Source organism: Panthera uncia, chromosome B1 (genome assembly GCF_023721935.1).
Source record: "Panthera uncia isolate 11264 chromosome B1, Puncia_PCG_1.0, whole genome shotgun sequence".
Classification (NCBI taxonomy): Eukaryota; Metazoa; Chordata; class Mammalia; order Carnivora; family Felidae; genus Panthera; species Panthera uncia.
The window spans coordinates 84,782,168-84,801,402 of NC_064811.1; the positions used below are offsets into that span (position 1 = coordinate 84,782,168).

Sequence of the window (19,235 nt, forward strand, 5' to 3'; positions counted from 1 at the left end):
AATCTATCTGTTTCCCCATAGAGGACTTATTGTTCATTCATTGCTTCAGTCATTCCCCTCATCGGTATTGAGTATATTTCCTTCCAAGAGCTGTGCCAAGTCCTAGGAATGTAGCAGGTAAAACTAAAGATATAAGCCAGATATGAACCCTATCCTCACTGAGCTTGTAGTCCAACAGTATTTTTAACATTAGAGCAAGTATTATGAATAGTGGAATAGGAAGGTATAGAGAAAAATGGGAGTGTGCAACTGAACAAGAGGATGTGTTCATTGAATTCTGGATTCTGTCAACTTCTCTTAAAGAATTTCTTTGTGAGGAAAAGATATTTGTACCCCTCTGTTTACTGTAGCATTATTTACAATAGTCAAGATATGGAAGCAACCTAAGTGTCCATAGATAGAAGAACGGATAAAGGAGATGTGGTATATACACACACTGGACTATTACTTAGCCATAAAAAAAAAAAATGATATCTTGCTATTTGTGACAACATGGATGGCCCTAGAGTGTATTATGACAAGTGAAATGAGTCAGAGAAAGACAACTACCATATGATTTCACTTAAACATGGAATCTAAAAAACAAAATAAAACAACAAAAAAGCAAGAGCAGACCCATAAATATAGAGAACAAATTGTTGGTTGCCAGTGGGGAAAGGGGAAGGATGGGCAAAATGGGTGAATGGTAGTGAGAGACACAGGCTTCCAGTTATGGAATGAGTAAGCCATGCAGGGATGAAAGGTACAGCTTTGAGAATATAATCAGTGGTATTGTAAGAGTGTAATATGGTAGCAGATGGTAGCCACACCTGTGGTGAGCATAACCTAATATATAGAGTTGTTGAATCACTATGTTGTACACATTGTATGTCACCTACACTTCAGGGAATAAAAATTTCTTTGTGAGGATGAAATGAAATGCCAAATAATAGACTTATCAGAAGAGTATGCCTTGAAAAGTGGGAAGGCTTAGAAGATAATGGCTAAGAAACATTTCTTAGCCTTCTTCCTAAGACAATTTGATGAATAATCTGCTCATTATAGCTCCAGAATCTGAATCCTGCCCCTACCTGAATACAGTCTACTGGTATTCCTTTTTCTCTTACCATAAGAAAGCCAAAAGTTTTCGTCTTGGACTCCTGAGGGAAGGGGAAGGGGCAGAGGAAATGTTAACATAGCAGAAGGCATCTCTTAAGATCCTATACTCTTACATTCAAAACTTGGGAGTGTGGCTTTTCTGTCCCCTTTCCCCTCCTCCCCAGTGCTGCTCAGGCTACATCATGCTAGTTCAGACCTCTGGGTGCCTGCTGAACTAACACCACGATGGCTCCTCTCCAGCTACCATCTATGATCATCCACCAGGACTTCATCAGTCACGATGAGATGTTCTCTGACATCTACAAGATTCAGGAGATTGCGGACCCACTGTGTCTGGAGGTGGAGGGGAAGATGGTCAGGAGGACAGTGAATAACATTGATGACTCACTTACTGGTGGAAGTGCATCCACTGCAAGGCCCTAAGGGTGAAGGTACTGGAAGTTCAGTAATCACTGGTGTTGATATCGCCATGAACTATCACTTGTAGGAATCCAGCTTCACAAAAGAAGCCTACAAGAAGTTTATCAAAGATTATATGAAATCAATCCAAGGCACACTTTAACAATGGAAGCCAGAAAAAGTAAAATCTTTTATGACAGGGGCTGCAGAACAGGTCAAGCTATCCTAGCTAATTTCAAAAGCTACCAGTTCTTTATTGGTGAAAATATGGATCCAGATGGCATGCTTGCCCTGCTGGACTACCACAAAGATGGTATGACCCCATATGTGGTCTTCTTTAAGGATGGTTTAGAAATGGAAAAATGTTAATGAATTTGGCTGTAACTTTGGATGTATCACCCATTGTCATAACTGGCTAATCCTCTTCCTCCACACAACACTAGAACTTAGATGAATGGGACTGATGCCATCTGGAGCTCTTCAGTTATTTTGACCTTGACTTATTTGGAATGGAGGCATTGTTTTTAAGAAAATAAAAAAAAAATTTTTGTGTGGGTTGTCTAAAAAATGCATTTAAACCAATTTGAGAGAAAGGCTCTTAGTTTAATACATATTTAAATCCATTCTGTGTAGTGTCCTGGAGAAGCTAGAGCCTGGTTGTAGACTACTGCTAGAAAGCATAAGACTGCCTGAAGAAGTGAAAACTACTTCTGGGGCTGGAATATTAAAAAACAAAAACAAAAAACAAACCAAGAACCAAAAGTCTTAATTCTGAGTTCAAGTAAAGGGAAAGACCGTGCTCATAGCTGTGTGAACATTTGAAGTGGATTCCTTATACATGTCATCATCAACAAACAGAAGTAGTTAACCCTAGAAGAGATTTCCAAAAGAATAAAAAGAGACTAATATAGTAAGAAAAAAAAACCTCTGGGGCGCCTGGGTGGCTCAGTCAGTTGAACGTCTGACTTCGGCTCAGGTCATGATCTTGCAGTCTGTGAGTTCGAGCCCCATGTCGGGCTCTGTGCTGACGGCTTGGAGCCTGGAGCCTGCTTCAGATTCTGTGTCTCCCTCTCTCTCTCTGCCCCTCCCCCGCTCATGCTCTGTCTCTCTCTCTCTCGTCAAAAATAAATAAACATTAAAAAAATTAAAAAAAAAAAAACAAAAAAAAAAACACCTCAGGAGTGTGTTTGAGCACATTTAAAACCTATGCAAATGCATGAAGATGCCAGGAAATAAGCCAAGCATGGTATCATGGGAGATGTTAATAGATTTTACATAATAGTGATTAAATCTTGATTTGCCTGCATAAATGTTAATATAAAGTATGATCTTTTATGTGAATGTTATTTATTCCTAATGACAAAGAAATATTTACCTATTTTGCTATGCTAATAGATTACATTTCTTTCAAATTTTATTTGTTCTCCATATTTTTGCTTAGAAGACATATTGGTAATGTGCCCTAGTACTTTGCTAACAACTTATAATAATAGAATGGAAACTGATGACCTGCTTATTCCCTCTCTTTTCTCCTTTTTTACTCTTACAACTTAAGGAAACAGTATGGCATATTTCATACTTGTATTTTTATTTTAACAGTCCTCTTAAAAACAAGCACGATAAGGTGGAGTTTCAGGTATTAGTGCTGGCCGGTGGAGAAGTTATTTTCAGAAAGACGAGCTGGTCAGAATTTCAGATTTCTCTGACATCAACCTTCTCTTTGACAGTTCTCTCATGCTTTTGGTTTCAGTATGTTCAGCGTTCCCACTGTGTTGAGATTTCTTTTTTCTTATGAATTTCAGATCTGATAGTCCACACTTTGACTCCTGCTTTGCAATTTTTTCTTTGTTATTTCATCATAGCTGCTTTACAGTTACATTGGGTCATTTTCACTCTCTGAGTTGTGGGCTCTTACAATCAGTTTACTGAGTATTGCTGGTAATCAATGAATAATCAACAATCAATACAACTCCACTCAATTGTGTAGACAGGTGCTACTTGAAAATTCTTGCTCTCTACCAGATACCCTTTCATGTGGGTTTGTCTGTGATCAGTTCCTTTTTCCTGAATCCCAACTTGCCTTCAGTGTTCTTTCTCCATCATCCTTATTCTGCTCAGCAAGTTGTCTCCACTTTATCTGAAAAAAATTAAGAACATCAATCAAGAATTTCACATTTCCATGTATTTCAACCATCTTTTCATCATTTGTTATCATTTTGGTGAAAGTGGTTTATCTTCTCCTAAGACCCATTCTTTCATCTGTGCTACCTGTTCTTTCAACATGTTTCCCTCTTTTTTTTTTTCCTTTAGGGTTGAAACATCTGTAAGAATCTACATGAAAATAGCCCTTTTCTGACCACATTTCCTGTTGCTACTTTTCTCTCTCTTCTTCTATTCCCACATGACCTTCTTTACCAAAATATCTAAACTCAATATTTTCACTTCCTCACTCACAATAATATTCTTAAGTATTAAATCTTAATACTCTTCTGTCAATGCACTGTCCTATCAATTACCTGCACGTTAAACCAAACCGTCACTTTCCGCCCTTAACTTCCTTGACCTCTCTGTAGTATTAGCATTTGACATTTATGTTAGTTTCCTAGGGCTGTCATAATAAATTACCACAAACTGAGTGGATTAAAACAACAGGAATTTATTCTCTCAGTTTGGGGGGCTAGAAGCCTGAAGTCAGGATATGGGCAAGGTTGGTTCTTTTTGGAGACTCTGAGGGAGAATCTATTCCATGCCTCCTTCCTAGTTTCTTTTAGTTGCTGGCAATCTTTGGTGTTCCTGGGCTTGTAGATGCAACACTCCAATTCTGTCTCTGTCATCACATGATGTTCCCTGTTATCTTTACATCACCTTTTCTTTGTCCAAATTAACCTCTTCTAATAATGAAATCAGTATATCAAACTCATTATATAGGGTTTATATAAGGTCAGTATATCAAACCAACATACCTCATCTTAGCTTGATTATATCTGCACTTTATTTCCAAATAAGGTCATATTCACAAGTACTAGGAGTTAAGACTTGAATATATTTGAGGGGGGGGGACACAATGTTGAAGGTCATATTTAAGGAATGTTTCAAATTGAAGACTAACAGCTCAACTGTTTTGTATAGATTTGCAAATCAAGCACTGGGTGGGAAGCAATGAGTAAAGATACTATGAGTAAAGATACCATGAATCCCTCCCTGCTTCAAAATAATAAGCATTTTTAAAACAATGGCCCTCAATGAAGTGTATGAATTACTAAGAAAGTGGAAAATGGTATGATGTAAAGTAATATATATCAAGAATCTTAAGTAGTACTTGGCAATGAGAAAGAATGAAATCTGGCCATTTGCAGCAACGTGGTTGGAACTGGAGGATATTATGTTAAGTGAAATAAGCCAGGCAGAGGAAGACAGATACCATATGTTTTCAGTCATATGTGGATCTGGAGAAACTTAACAGAAGACCATGGGGGAGGGGAAGGAGGAAAAAAAAAGTTACAGAGAGGGAGGGAGGCAAACCATAAGAGACTCTTAAGGATTGAGAACAATCTAAGGGTAGATGGTGGGGTGGGGGAGAGGGGAAAGTGGTGATGGGCAGAGAGGAGGGCATTTGTTGGGATGAGGATAGGGTGTTGTATGGAAACCAATTTGACAATAAATTATATTTTTAAAAAAAGAATCTTAATAATCTCACTCTTCAAGTACAATAATTTCGCTCCTAGTGATTTGATCTAAGGAAATAATCAGAAAATCAGACAAAAATGTATGTACAAAGATGTATATTGGAGCTATATTTGTGAGATCAAAAATATAAAAGTCATAAATGTAAAATAATTTTGGCATATCCAAAAATTGAATCCTACTATCATCAAAGGTGGGCTTTTCTCCTATCGTTAGAAGAGCATGTTTTAAATGTTCTAAAATTAGGTAGAAGTGATGGTTGCACAACACTGTGAATGTACTAAAAGCTACTGAATCGTACAGTTTAAAATGGTTAAAATGGTTAAAATGGTGGATTTTATGTTATGTAAATTTCACCTAAAACAGGAAACAGTTCCTAAAAAGACCAGAGAACTGAGTTCAGAAGGATTCATCATGTCACAATCAAGATTTATGCAAAAGAATAAAGTCAAGACATAGTTAAAGGAAGTTACAAGACCACTGGACTTCTAGATAAAGAAATAATATTATATGCAACAGGCAAAAAAGTCAAATCACCTGTAAGCTTAATAAATTAACAAATTAACATAGTCTTGAAATTTTATACATTACCTGCTGGAAGAGAATTGAGGAATTCTTAAAAATTCTTAGGGAAAGGAAAATGTATTCCAAAAAATTTATCCCACTAATGAAACTCTGTTTTCAAACATAAAGCTGACAGAAAGACATAAAATTCTTAGGGAAAGGAAAATGTATTCCAAAAAATTTATCCCACTAATGAAACTCTGTTTCCAAACATAAAGCTGACAGAAAGACATTTTCAAACATGCCAAGACTCAGATATTATAGCACTGATGACAAAAAATACTCCAGCAAACCGACCAACAAGCAAGCAAGCAAAGAGATAATCTCTTTGGAACTGAAACCCAGCCAACAAAGGTGGACTGGAGTAACTATCATTTGAAGACTGGAGCCATGGACCAGAGTTGGGTATGAACCACAGTGATGACTTTGAGGTGATTTATATACTCACTCCCAATGTTTCTAAACATATGCGTGCATAACATAGTCACAGATTACATGAAGAATACTACATTTTGTGTGCAAGAGAAAATCACGTTACCAAAGTTGCCATAAAGAATTCTCTATATCATCTATAAAATATGATATATGTACACACCGGATTTCCTGAGGAACCAAATAGCTAGTCTTCAAACTGGAATCTGTTGCTGCTTCTTCAGTTGAGCACAAGATAAATTATTACATTGTATTCAGAGTCCAGATGGTGTACAGGGTACATTTTAAACACTAGTATCATACTTATTTGCACGGAATTTTTACACAAAGAGAGATGGGAATGAAGAATGACTGAATTGAAGATACATTTCTCCTATCTCCTCTTCTCACTGGGACTATGCGAAATCAAGAAAATGGAAAGTGTATTAGCTGAAAACGTAAATTATTTCTCTTCTTCCTTTTTTTCTTCTTATCTTTTTCCTTCCTTATTTCCCAAGTATATTTACTGGAATTTTAGAAAATTAAATGCATGTGTGATATAATTCCATAGAAGTATATAGTGATGATAACTTTGCTACCTGCATTTATACTCTAAATTAATTTGGAGATTATTTCCAAAGAAACAAAAATATATTCATACAAATTCATTAAAAGAATTCTAGCAACATTAAGATTTGTTTACTTTTTTGTAAAAAAGGAGAAAGGTTTTACTTAAGTAAGTATTGGGGTGGTAGGTCAGACATCTGTTGGTTATCTACAAATACTGGCATTGCCTATGTTGATTTAAGAGATACAGGTGACATAATTAAGAGAAAAATTCATCTTTCAAAACTCATTAAAGTGTCTATTACTCTAAATTAAAAACTGCTAAGTATGTGTGTGTGTGGGAGTAGTTGGATAATTCAGCTTTTTTTTAGTTCTCAGAATAAGAGCTCCTTAGAGAACGCCTATCTGTTAATTAAATCAAAGTTAATCAGTGCAATTACAGGATTCCATGATTGGTATATAATTTCTGTGCTACACATTCACTTACTATCATTTAAAGGAGGAATCAGAAATTAGTGTGTACAGAAGTGCTGATATCTTTATTTATATATGTTTCATTTGGTTGGTATAATTTTTAATTTCAAATATTATCACTGCATAAACTCCACAAGAATGGAAGTTTATCAAAGAGAAAATAGGTAAAATTTGCTCATAAAAATGCACAAAATTTTCTGAATATGCATTTATTCCAAAATGTTCTTAGTGGTCTAAGAAGATTTCTAAGAACATAGTCTATAATAAGATCAGCACTTTATATGGCTTAATCTATATTTGGGTATTCATGAACAAATTATATATGTTGGTGGGAATGCAAACTGGTGCAGTCACTCTGGAAAACAGTATGGAGGTTTCTCAAAAAATTACAAATAGAATTACCCTACAACTCAACAATTGTACTGCAGAGTGTTTATCCAAAGGATAAAAAAATGCTAATTTGAAGGGACACATGCACCCCAATGTTTATAGCAGCACTATCAACAATAGCCAAATTATGGAATGAGCCCAAATGTTCATCAGATGATGAATGGATAAAGAAGATGTGGTGTATATATATAATGGAATATTACCTGGCTATCAAAAAGAATAAAATCTTATGGCTCCTAGGTGGCTCAGTCGGTTAAGCATCCAACTTCAGCTCAGGTCTGATCTCGAGGTTCATGGGTTCAGGCTCCCCATCAGGCTCTGTGCTGACAGCTCAACGCCTGGAGCCTGCTTCAGATTCTGTGTCTCCCTCTCTCTCTGTCCCTCTCCTGCTCACGTTGTCTCTATCTCTCAAGAATAAATAAACATTAAAAAAAATTTTTTTAAAAAGAATGAAATCTTTCTATTTGTAACAATGTGGATGGAAGTCGAGTGTATTATGCTAAGTGAAATAAGTTAGGTAGAGAAAGACAAATATCACATGATTTCACTCATATGTGGAATTTAAGAAACCAAACAGATGAACATAGGGGAAGGGAAGGAAAAATAAAATCAGAGAAGGAGCAAACTGTAAGAGACTCTTAAATGCAGAGAACAAACTGGGGGTTGCTAAAGGGGAGATAGGAGGGGGGATGGGCTAATGGTGATGGGCATTGGGAGCACTTGTTGGATGAGCACTGGGTGTTATATGTAAGTCATGAATCACTGGGGTCTAGTCCTGAAACCAATACTATGCTGTATATATATACACATATATGCATATATATATATACACATACATACTTGAATTTAAATTATATATATATATGTATACACACACATACATACATACATATATACATATGAACACACACATGTGGGATCTCAGTAGGTAATCTACATTCACATAAAATAGATTTGGTCATGGATATGAAAGTTCTCCTACTGTGATCAATTTGGAATGATATTAATGATGTTCCATAGGTACTTCCCTCACACAACTTGTACAAATAAGTGTTTAGTAGCAGGCTGCTATATAGCTGCCTATACAGTTGGGAGTCAGCAGGTGTGTGCAGAAATGACTATCCTACCTTTTTTTTTTTTTAATTTTTTTAACGTTTATTTATTTTTGAGACAGAGAGAGACAGCGCATGAACAGGGGAGGGTCAGAGAGAGAGAGGGAGACACAGAGTCTGAAACAGGCTCCGGGCTCTGTGCTGTCAGCACAGAGCCCGACGAGGGGCTTGAACTCACGGACTGCAGATCATGACCTGAGCTGAAGTCTGCCGCCCAACCGACTGGGCCACCCAGGCGCCCCTATCCTACCTTTTATAACATTGATATGCTTCCTAATTAGTTGAAACACAGATAGTTTCCTTTTTTCTCTTGGAAAGTTTTATCCTTTTCCCTGGGAACATTTAGAGTTCCTCAGTATCCCAACAGCTAAAGATATGATACTCTATACCGAAGTACCTGTAGGTGCTAGCTGGCATGAGATTGGCAAATGAGGGAATGATAGATAACTCTATTACTGGGAAGTTGGTGCATTTTTAATATGTGTTGAGGCTGCCTCAGTCATGTTGAGCAGCCTGCTTTGGTAGTCCAAAGTCTCTCCCCCAGGACTGATTGCAAGATTTGATAGTGCTCTTTTTATTAAATTGTATAAATTTTGAAGAATGTCCCTGATCCTTTTTCTCCATAGGCTGTCTTTTTTTTTTTTTAATGTAACTATTTTTTTTTTCCTGAAAGAAGTCTTTCAGGAATATACATAAGACATTAGAGTGGGGTTGACCCTTGAACAACAAGGGTTTGAACTGCATGGGTCCACTTATATGCAGATTTTTTTGCATTAAATACAGTATAGCATTGTAAATGTGTTTTCTCTTCCTTATGATTTTCTTTTCTCTAGCTTACTTTATTGTAGAAATATAGTATATAATACATGTAACATACAAAATATGTTAATTATGTTATCAGTAAGTCTTCTGGTAGACAATAGGCTATTAATGTAAAGTTTTGGGGAGTCAAAAGTTTGGATTTTTGATTGTATAGGAGGTCAGTGCCCCTAAACCCTGCATTGTTTGAGGGTCAACTATAAATATGTATATCGTCCAAAAATATATTTAGAAATGTAATGCCATAATTGTTAACATCTGTATTTTATGAGTGAGGAAACTAACAGAGAAGTAATTTGAACTTAACTGACAGGTCCAGCATTCAAATCCAGATGTCATAACAGCAAATCCCACAGTCTTAATCAACCACTCTTTGGCCTCAATTTAATTGGAAAATTATTGGAAGAGACTAATATGGTTTTCTATAATCATCACACAGGTTTCATATAATCATTTCTATACACATTACGTGTGTAAAATACACAGGGTGAAATGAATAAACAATACATCAGCATTCTCTAAAAGTCAACAAATAAAGGGAAAGTAAAAGGGCACATATTTTAAAATTATTTATAGTTCAATGTATATTTAATTTCTATTACCGTACTGGTTAGATATATTTTTTAATTTATTTTTGAGAGAGAGAGATTGAGTGTGGGAGGTGTAGAATCCAAAGCAGGCTCCAGGCTCTGAACTGTCAGCACAGAGTCTGACGTGGGGCTCGAACTCATGAGCCATAAGGTCATGACCTGAGCTGAAGCTGGACACTTAAGTGACTAGCCACCCAGATGCCCTGATATTTTGAATGGAAATTAGCTCTTATCAATTTCTCAAAGAAACAAAGCACCTCGGAAGGCATTTTACTTGAGAGTTTTATTATTGATCTGAGAAATAACACGTTCTTGGCAGGGGTAAATTACTTGACAGAAAAAGATCAAGTACTTCTAGGAAATTGTGGCCAAATATCTAATGGTGATAGAGTCTAAGGTTTACAAAATTTTATGATTAAGGGCAGGAAGTATTTCTCTTTTTTCTTTTCTCTTAAAAAGAACTCTGATCTTAATATGATAGGTGTATTTTAAGAAAAAATGCATTTTCTAATCTGTAAAGTTAATTGATTTTAATTTGATGCTTGAAAATGAGAGAACTATATTACAGGCATATCTTGTTTTATTGTGCTTTATAGATACTGAGTTATTTATAAATTGAATGTTTGTGGGAACACCATGTTGAGCAAGTCTATCTTCATCATTTTCCAACAGTGTTTCCTCACTTTGTGTCTCTATGTCATATTTTGTTAACTCTCACAGTTTTAAAATTTAAAAGCTTTTCATTATTATTATGTTAATTATGATAATATGTGACCAGTGATCTTTGATGTTACTATTGTTATTGTTTTAGGATGTCATAAACCTCACCCATATATGCTGGCCACCTTAATTGATAAATGTTGTGTATGTTCTGGCCATTTTCCCGTATCTTTCCCTCTCTTTGGACCTCCCCATTCCCTGAGACACAACAATATTGAAATTAGACCAATTAATAACCTTACCCTCCAAGTTAGCCAACTTGTGAATGCAAAGGAAAAGCTCTTAAAGGAAAATAAAAATACTATTCCGGTGAACACATGAACAATAAGAAACTGAAACAGGCTTATGGCTCATATGGAGGAAGTTTCAATGGTCTGAATAGATCAGATCAGTCACAACATTCCCTTAAGCCAACACATAATCCAGAGCAAGGCCCTAACTCTCTTCACCTCTATGAAGGCTGAGAGAGGTGACGAAACTGCAGAAAAAAAGTTGGAAGCTAGCAGAGGTTGGCTCCATAACATAAAGTGCAAGGTGAAGCATCAAGTGCTAATATAGGAGCTTCAGCAAGTTATCCAAGATTTAGCTAAGATCATTAATGAAGCTGGCTACACTAAACAACAGATTTTCACTGTAGACAAAACAGCCTTCCGTTGGAAGAAGATGCCATTTAAGACTTTCATGCAGCTGGTGACTTTGAGTTGAATACAGTGCTCATTTACCATTCCAACAATCCTGGGACCCTTATGAATTATGCTAAATCTACTCTTCTTGTGCTCTGTAAATGGAACAGCAAAGCCTAGATGGTAGCACTTCTGTTTACAATATGGTTTGCTGAATATTTTAAGCCCACTGTTGAGACCTACTGCTCAGAAAAAAAGATTTCTCTCAAAATATTACTGCTCATTGACAATGTACCTGGTCACCCAAGATCTCTGATGAAGATGTACAATGAGATTCATGTTGTTTTCATGGATGCTAATACAATATCCATTCTCTAGCCTATGGATCAAGAAATTATTTAAATGCTCAAGTCTTCTTATTGAAGAAATATATTTTATAAAGCTATAGCTGCCATAGATAGTGATTCCTCTGATGGGTTTTGGCAAAGTAAATTGAAAGCCTTCCAGGAAAGATTCGCCATTCTACATGCCATTAAGAAAGTTCATGATTTGTGGGAAGAAGTCAAAATATCAACATGAACTGGAGTTTGGAAGAAGTTAATTCCATTTCTCATGGATGATTTTGAAGGGTTCAAAGTTACTTCACTGGAGGAAATAACTGAATATGTGATAGAAATAGTAAGAGATCTAGAATCAGAAGTGGAGCCTGAAGATGTGACTGAGTTACTGCAATCTTATGATGACACTTTAACAGATGAGCTGCTTCTTAAGGATGAGCAAAGAAAGTAGTTTCTTGAGATGGAATCTATTTCTGGTGAAGAAAATATGGAAATTGTTTCAGTGACAACAAAGAATTTAGAATATATAAACTTAGTTGGCAAAGCAGTGGCAGAGTTTGAGAAGATTGAGCTCAATTCTGAAAGAAATTCTACTGTAGGTAAAATGCTATCAAACAGCATTGCATGCTACAGAGAAATTTTTTCTGAAAGGAAGAGTCATTTGATGCAGCAAACTTCATTGTTGTCTTATTTAAAATTTTTTTATTATTATTATGTTTCTTTATTTTTCAGAGGCAGAGAGAGACAGAGCATGAGTGGGGGAGGGGCAGAGAGAGAGGGAGACACAGAATCTGAAGCAGGGTCCAGGCTCTGAGCTGTCAGCCCAGAGCCCGATGCAGGGCTTGAACCCACAAACTGTGAGATCATGACCTGAGCCAAAGTTGGACGCTTAACTGAGTCACCCAGGTGCCCCATTGTTGTCTTATTTTAGGAAATTGCCACAGCCATCCCAACCTTCAACAACCATAAGCTGATTAGTCAGCAGCCATCAACACTGAGGCAAGACCCTCCACCAGCAAAGAGATTACAACTCACCCAAAGTTCAGATGATAGTTAGCATTTTTAAGCAATAAAATATTTTTAATTAATGTATATATACTGTTTTTTAAGATATAATGCTATTGCACACTTAATAGACTACAGTATAGTGTAAATGTAACTTTTAAATGCACTAAGAAGCCAACAAAATGTATTTGTCTCCCTTTATTGTGATATTCGCTTTACTGTGGTGGTCTGGAACTGAACCTGAAATATATACAAGGTATGCCTGTAATTTGGAAACAACTTTCATAATCTTATTATTTTTATTATTTCCTATGGCAAAACAAAATTTCCAAGATAGTTTCATCTTTAAGTTCAAAATTCTTAAAGGATTTTTGAAAATGCATTAAGTTTATACAAAATAAAATAGTGTGAAAATCTAAAAAAACTGAGAAAAATAACATTTGAAAATTTCTAGGCATAAGAATTTATCAAAGAATAAAAAAGGGAAGCATTGTTTCATCCAGATGAATATAAATGGTTCTAATCCTAGCATCTCTTCTTTAAACCATCGTTCTCCAAGTGAGGTGCAAATATTCCACGTAGTGCTAAAGAAGATTCATTAGGATGAGGGGGGACATATTAGAACTGTTATTATTTTTATTATTTATCTCACCCTTTAAATGTTTTATGCTATTGGTATGTATTTTAAAATTTACATCATGTATTAGTATAGTAGAAAAAAGGCATAAATTACACGATAATGATTGTGTGTGTGTGCATGTGCTGATTTTCAATTGGTGAAAATCTGTTCTAGAAGATCATAATGCTGTACTTCCTTTTCCTGTCTCTTTTCTCTCGCTGCCACCACAGTCTCCAGCCTTAGAGAAGGCGCATTGCTTTCAGTCCCTGGGAGATTTCCCCCTGTTGACTTAGAATAGCAGGATGCAAGGATGCTGACATGACAGAAAACTACATTTCTTCTCTTGTTTGTGCCACCTTCCTGAGTCCTAGGGGTGGTGTGAAGAGTAAGGCCACCTACCTGATGGATTTTGTTGAATCTTAGGAGATTATAGTTACCATTTCTACTCTATATGGCAGACCCTTAATCCAACCCTGATGTCTTGCGTTCTGTTCAGCTAGTATTAATCCTTGATTCAAGTATTTAAAATTATTTCTCTAGAAATACTAGACTAATAGACTTATTGACATTCTTCTAGTTTCTTTACATTAGGGTAGATCAGGTATAATACTGGGGGAAATGGTGGGGGAAATGCCTGAATAAATCATTCTTAAAATGGGAAAATTCTGATCTTAGTCTTTGCAGTGATTACTGCTGCTCTTTTTTGGCTGCTACAATTTGTTGATGATAAAAAGTATTATCTGATGAGCTATAATTAAGACTGTGTTTCTGAAATCTTAGTCAATAAACTTATGAAAAATTCAGTTTATTTATAGAATTCTTCAGACAAAAGTTTATAGACCCAACTGTTTTCCCTGGGCCTAAAAGAAACTTATTATTTTCTCTGCAGAAATAATTTCCTTGGATGGCTGAAGAAATAAAATCAAGGGAGAGAAAAATTATTCAGAAGTCTCTTATTTTGGAGGGACTGTAGAGATCACTCAATCCAAAAACCTTAGAGATAGAGTGACTGAGTCACCAGGAGTCGAGAAGTTCTTTGCTTTTGTGTAAGTACAATAGCGTGGGGGTAGTGAAGAAACTTTATTAGTATTGCTAGACACTGGTGCCTATTGTACTGCCATACCTAGTTAGCAATTGTTAACTTCTTGGGCTTTAATTGAAGTTTCTATTGTTGAACACCATGCAAGTATTTTGAGGCCTCAGATACCTATTTTGTTTTGTGTTATATCAGATCTTCATCCCAATAGGATAGGAAGTACACAGAGACTTTTCTTAGTAAGTAGAAATGGAAATATTCTTGGTCCTTGGAAGTATTCAAGAAATGCAACAGGGGAAATCATTGAGGGTGCCAACTACATAAATGAACACACAGCTGCTTGCTATTCTTTGAATCCCACTCTAAATCTTCCTGAGGAATTACCTAACATTCTGGCTAAATGGGCCCCTCCCAGTGATCAGTTATTTGAGGGTTGTAAAAATGCAACATAGCTGACAGATAACTCAAGAGAGGAAGGTTAACAATATGGAAAGCATTTGTACTGTGACTGGTTGATAATAATATGGTATATATTTTTTAAACATATATCAGGAAATAGCTAATGAACCAGCAATATATATAGAAAATGACACATAGGTAACTGGGAAGTAAAAGTAATCTCAGTGGGTGCTATGTTATGGAAAATGTTGTGGATTTAGCAAGTGGGAATCAAAGTGGGCCATATTGATGCCCACCAAGAGAATGCCATCAAAATTCAGAAAGGGACTACAACAAACCAGTAGATACTCCTGATGGTCCCTGAAAAGTCATCCCTTGCACACATGAATGAGTTGGCATGGGAGGGGTACCAAGAAATACACAGACTGGCAGAGAACTATGTATCCTACTGTCTCAGAATCTTACAGTATTTACTTGTTTGTCAACAGGAATATTAAAGACTAAAAGAAGCCATGGCTGCGTGTTGAGTAGATCTAGGAAGGCCCATAGTTTATAGATTACATTGGCTCTTTACCCATAATGCCGGATGGATACCAAAGGGCCTTAACCAGTGTAGACACTTATTCTGAATTTAGATTTACATATCTATTAACTTAAAAAAATATACTTCTAACACTGTAATGCCTAGAGCAGGAAACCTTTCAGTTTGGACCTTCTGCTTATATAGCATTTGACCAAGGAACTCATTTTATTGCAGGTGCAGTGGAACAATACACTGAGAAACATTGCATCTTACCTTCTACAAAATGGTAGAGAATTAAACATTTGAATGTACAATTGGAACAGCTGCTTACTACCTTGCAAAATTGAACAAATATGTATTAAAACTTAATATATGTGAACATAAAGGAGGTTCATGATTGGACGTATCATTCAGACATTGTGCAGAAAATAGAGAAGAGGGAATGAGGGATGGTACAGGCACATAGCATTAATTTCTCTCCCACTTCTAATACTTTTTTTCCTTCCTGTCCCTGATTCTATTGTGTGGATCTTCGATTGCATTTATGAATTCCAGAAGAAGAAACGATTTTTAATATTTAACATTTTTTAACATTTAATCATAAGGTATGATTCATAACAATATCTCTAAAGGAAAATGAAGTAAAAAATTAATAAAGTAAAAAAAAACTCTTCAAGAGAAAATTAGACATGCAAGGACTATTGAATATACTATGATTAACGTCTCCAAAGTGAAAGACAATGAATGGACTAGAACAAATACTAATAATTATAAAAGAAATCATGAAATAAGGTGATACTTAAATCTATGTAATGAAACACTTCAATACTATATGTGAATTCCAACTGAGAATGATCAACACCAACAAATTAATGAATGTCAAAGATCTTTAAAAAGGGATTTGGAAACCAGGAAAGAATTAAATTACTTATAAGGGAAAAAAAGCAAATGGGTACAAAACTTCTTGAACATAATATTTCATAATAGAGCAACTTACTGAACATATTTGAGGAAGCAAGGATTTTATATCCATCCAAAATATAGGTCACAGACAATTACGAACATGAGAATAATTGATTAGTGTTGTCCCATGAACTATTTACGAATAATCTTCTAGATAATTATTTTAGTCATCTGAGAAATTATAAGAGAACTTTTACTATTAGGTATAGTGATAAGCATAAAGTATATTAAACTGTATGACCAAGCTAAATGTTTAGCTTGGCTGATGCAAAAATTACAAATATATATGCTTTGGCATCATAGATATAATAGAACTATCATAAATTGGCAGATAAGAGAGAAATGAAATGTTTACTAATTGTTTTATAGGTATTAAAAAGTAAAATAATATGATCTTAATCAGATAGTTGGGGCATAGGGAGAAAAAGGGAAGAAGATTTTATTAGCTTAATTATTGTTGATAGTAGGAATCATAAAATAGTGTGTGAAAAAGAGAAGACCTAAAATATTATATACGATTATTGTTAGCAGTATAAAGCCAATTGTCAAAACAAAAAATAAAAATTTATCTACATAACAAAAGATATGACAAAATAAAAAGAAATACACCACATTATGTAGGCTTTCAATAAAATAAATAATGTGACAGAATTGAGAACAAATGTTTGGTCATATCAGTAAGTATAAGTGACTGTAATTCAGGCATTTTTTAAAATTTTTTATATATTTTCTTTTTGAAATTTATTGTCAGATTGGTTTGCATACAACACCCAGTGCTCATCCCAAAAGGTGCCCTCCTCAATACCCATCACCCACCCTCCCCTCCCTCCCACCCCCCATCAACCCTCAGTTTGTTCTCAGTTTTTAAGGGTCTCTTATGCTTTGGCTCTCTCCCACACTAACCTCTTTTTTTTTTCCTTCCCCTCCCCCATGGGTTTCTGTTAAGTTTCTCAGGATCCACGTAAGAGTGAACACATATGGTATCTGTCTTTCTCTGTATGACTTATTTCACTTAGCATAACACTCTCCAGTTCCATCCACGTTGCTACAAAGGGCCATATTGCATTCTTTCTCATTGCCACGTAGTACTCCATTGTGTATATAAACCACAATTTCTTTATTGATTCATCAGTTGATGGACATTTAGGCTCTTTCCATAATTTGGCTATTGTTGAGAGTGCTGCTATAAACATTGGGGTACAAGTGCCCCTATGCATCAGTACTCCTGTATCCCTTGCTAAATTCCTTGCTAAATTTCCTTGCTAAGTTCTTGCTAAATTCCTAGCAGTGCTATTGCTGGGTCATAGGGTAGGTCTATTTTTAATTTTCTGAGGAACCTCCACACTCTTTTCCAGAGTGGCTGCACCAGTTTGCATTCCCACCAACAGCGCAAGAGGGTTCCCGTTTCTCCACATCCTCTCCAGCATCTATAGTCTCCTGATTTGTTCATTTTGGCCACTCTGACTGGCGTGAGGTGATATCTGAGTGTGGTTTTGATTTGTATTTCCCTGATAAGGAGCGACGTTGAACATCTTTTCATGTGCCTGTTGGCCATCCGGATGTCTTCTTTAGAGAAGTGTCTATTCATGTTTTCTGCCCATTTCTTCACTGGACTATTTGTTTTTTGGGTGTGGAGTTTGGTGAGCTCTTTATAGATTTTGGATACTAGCCCTTTGTCTGATATGTCATTTGCAAATATCTTTTCCCATTCCGTTGGTTGCCTTTTCGTTTTGTTGGTTGTTTCCTTTGCAGTGCACAAGCTTTTTATCTTCATGAGGTCCCAGTAGTTCATTTTTCTTTTAATTCCCTTGCCTTTGGGGATGTGTCAAGTAAGAAATTGCTACGGCTGAGGTCAGAGAGGCCTTTTTCTGCTTTCTCCTCTAGGGTTTTGACGGTTTCCTGTCTCACATTCAGGTCCTTTATCCATTTTGAGTTTATTTTTGTGAATGGTGTGAGAAAGTGGTCTAGTTTCAATCTTCTGCATGTTGCTGTCCAGTTCTCCCAGCACCATTTGTTAAAGAGACTGTCTTTTTTCCATTGGATGTTCTTTCTTGCTTTGTCAAAGATTAGTTGGCCATACGTTTGTGGGTCTAGTTCTGGGGTATCTATTCTATTCCATTGGGCTATGTGTCTGTTTTTGTGCCAATACCATGCTGTCTTGATGATGACAGCTTTGTAGTAGAGGCTAAAGTCTGGGATTGTGATGCCTCCTGCTTTGGTCTTCTTCTTCAAAATTACTTTGGCTATTCGGGGCCTTTGTGGTTCCATATGAATTTTAAGACTGCTTGTTCTAGCTTTGAGAAGAATGCTGGTGCAATTTTGATTGGGATTGCATTGAATGTGTAGATAGCTTTGGGCAGTATTGACATTTTGACAATATTTATTCTTCCAATCCATGAGCACGGAATGTTTTTCCATTTCTTTATATCTTCTTCAATTTCCTTCATAAGCTTTCTATAGTTTTCAGCATACAGACCTTTTACATCTTTGGTTAGATTTATTCCTAGGTATTTTATGCTTCTCGGTGCAATTGTGAATGGGATCAGTTTCTTTATTTGTCTTTCTGTTGCTTCATTATTAGTGTATAAGAATGCAACTGATTTCTGTACATTGATTTTGTATCCTGCAACTTTGCTGAATTCATGTATCAGTTCTAGCAGACTTTTGGTGGAGTCCATCGGATTTTCCATGTATAATATCATGTCATCTGCAAAAAGTGAAAGCTTGACTTCATCTTTGCCAATTTTGATGCCTTTGATTTCCTTTTGTTGTCTGATTGCTGATGCTAGAACTTCCAACACTATGTTAAACAACAGCGGTGAGAATGGACATCCCTGTGGTGTTCCTGATCTCAGGGAAAAAGCTCTCAGTTTTCCCCCATTGAGGATGATATTAGCTGTG

At 36.0% G+C, this 19,235-nt stretch overlaps 1 pseudogene; it reads left to right on the forward strand.

Moving 5' to 3' along the window:
• The first annotated feature begins 1,347 nt into the window (after positions 1 to 1,347).
• LOC125922979 (translationally-controlled tumor protein-like) lies at positions 1,348 to 1,938 on the forward strand (annotated as a pseudogene).
• Positions 1,939 to 19,235: the final 17,297 nt, after the last annotated feature.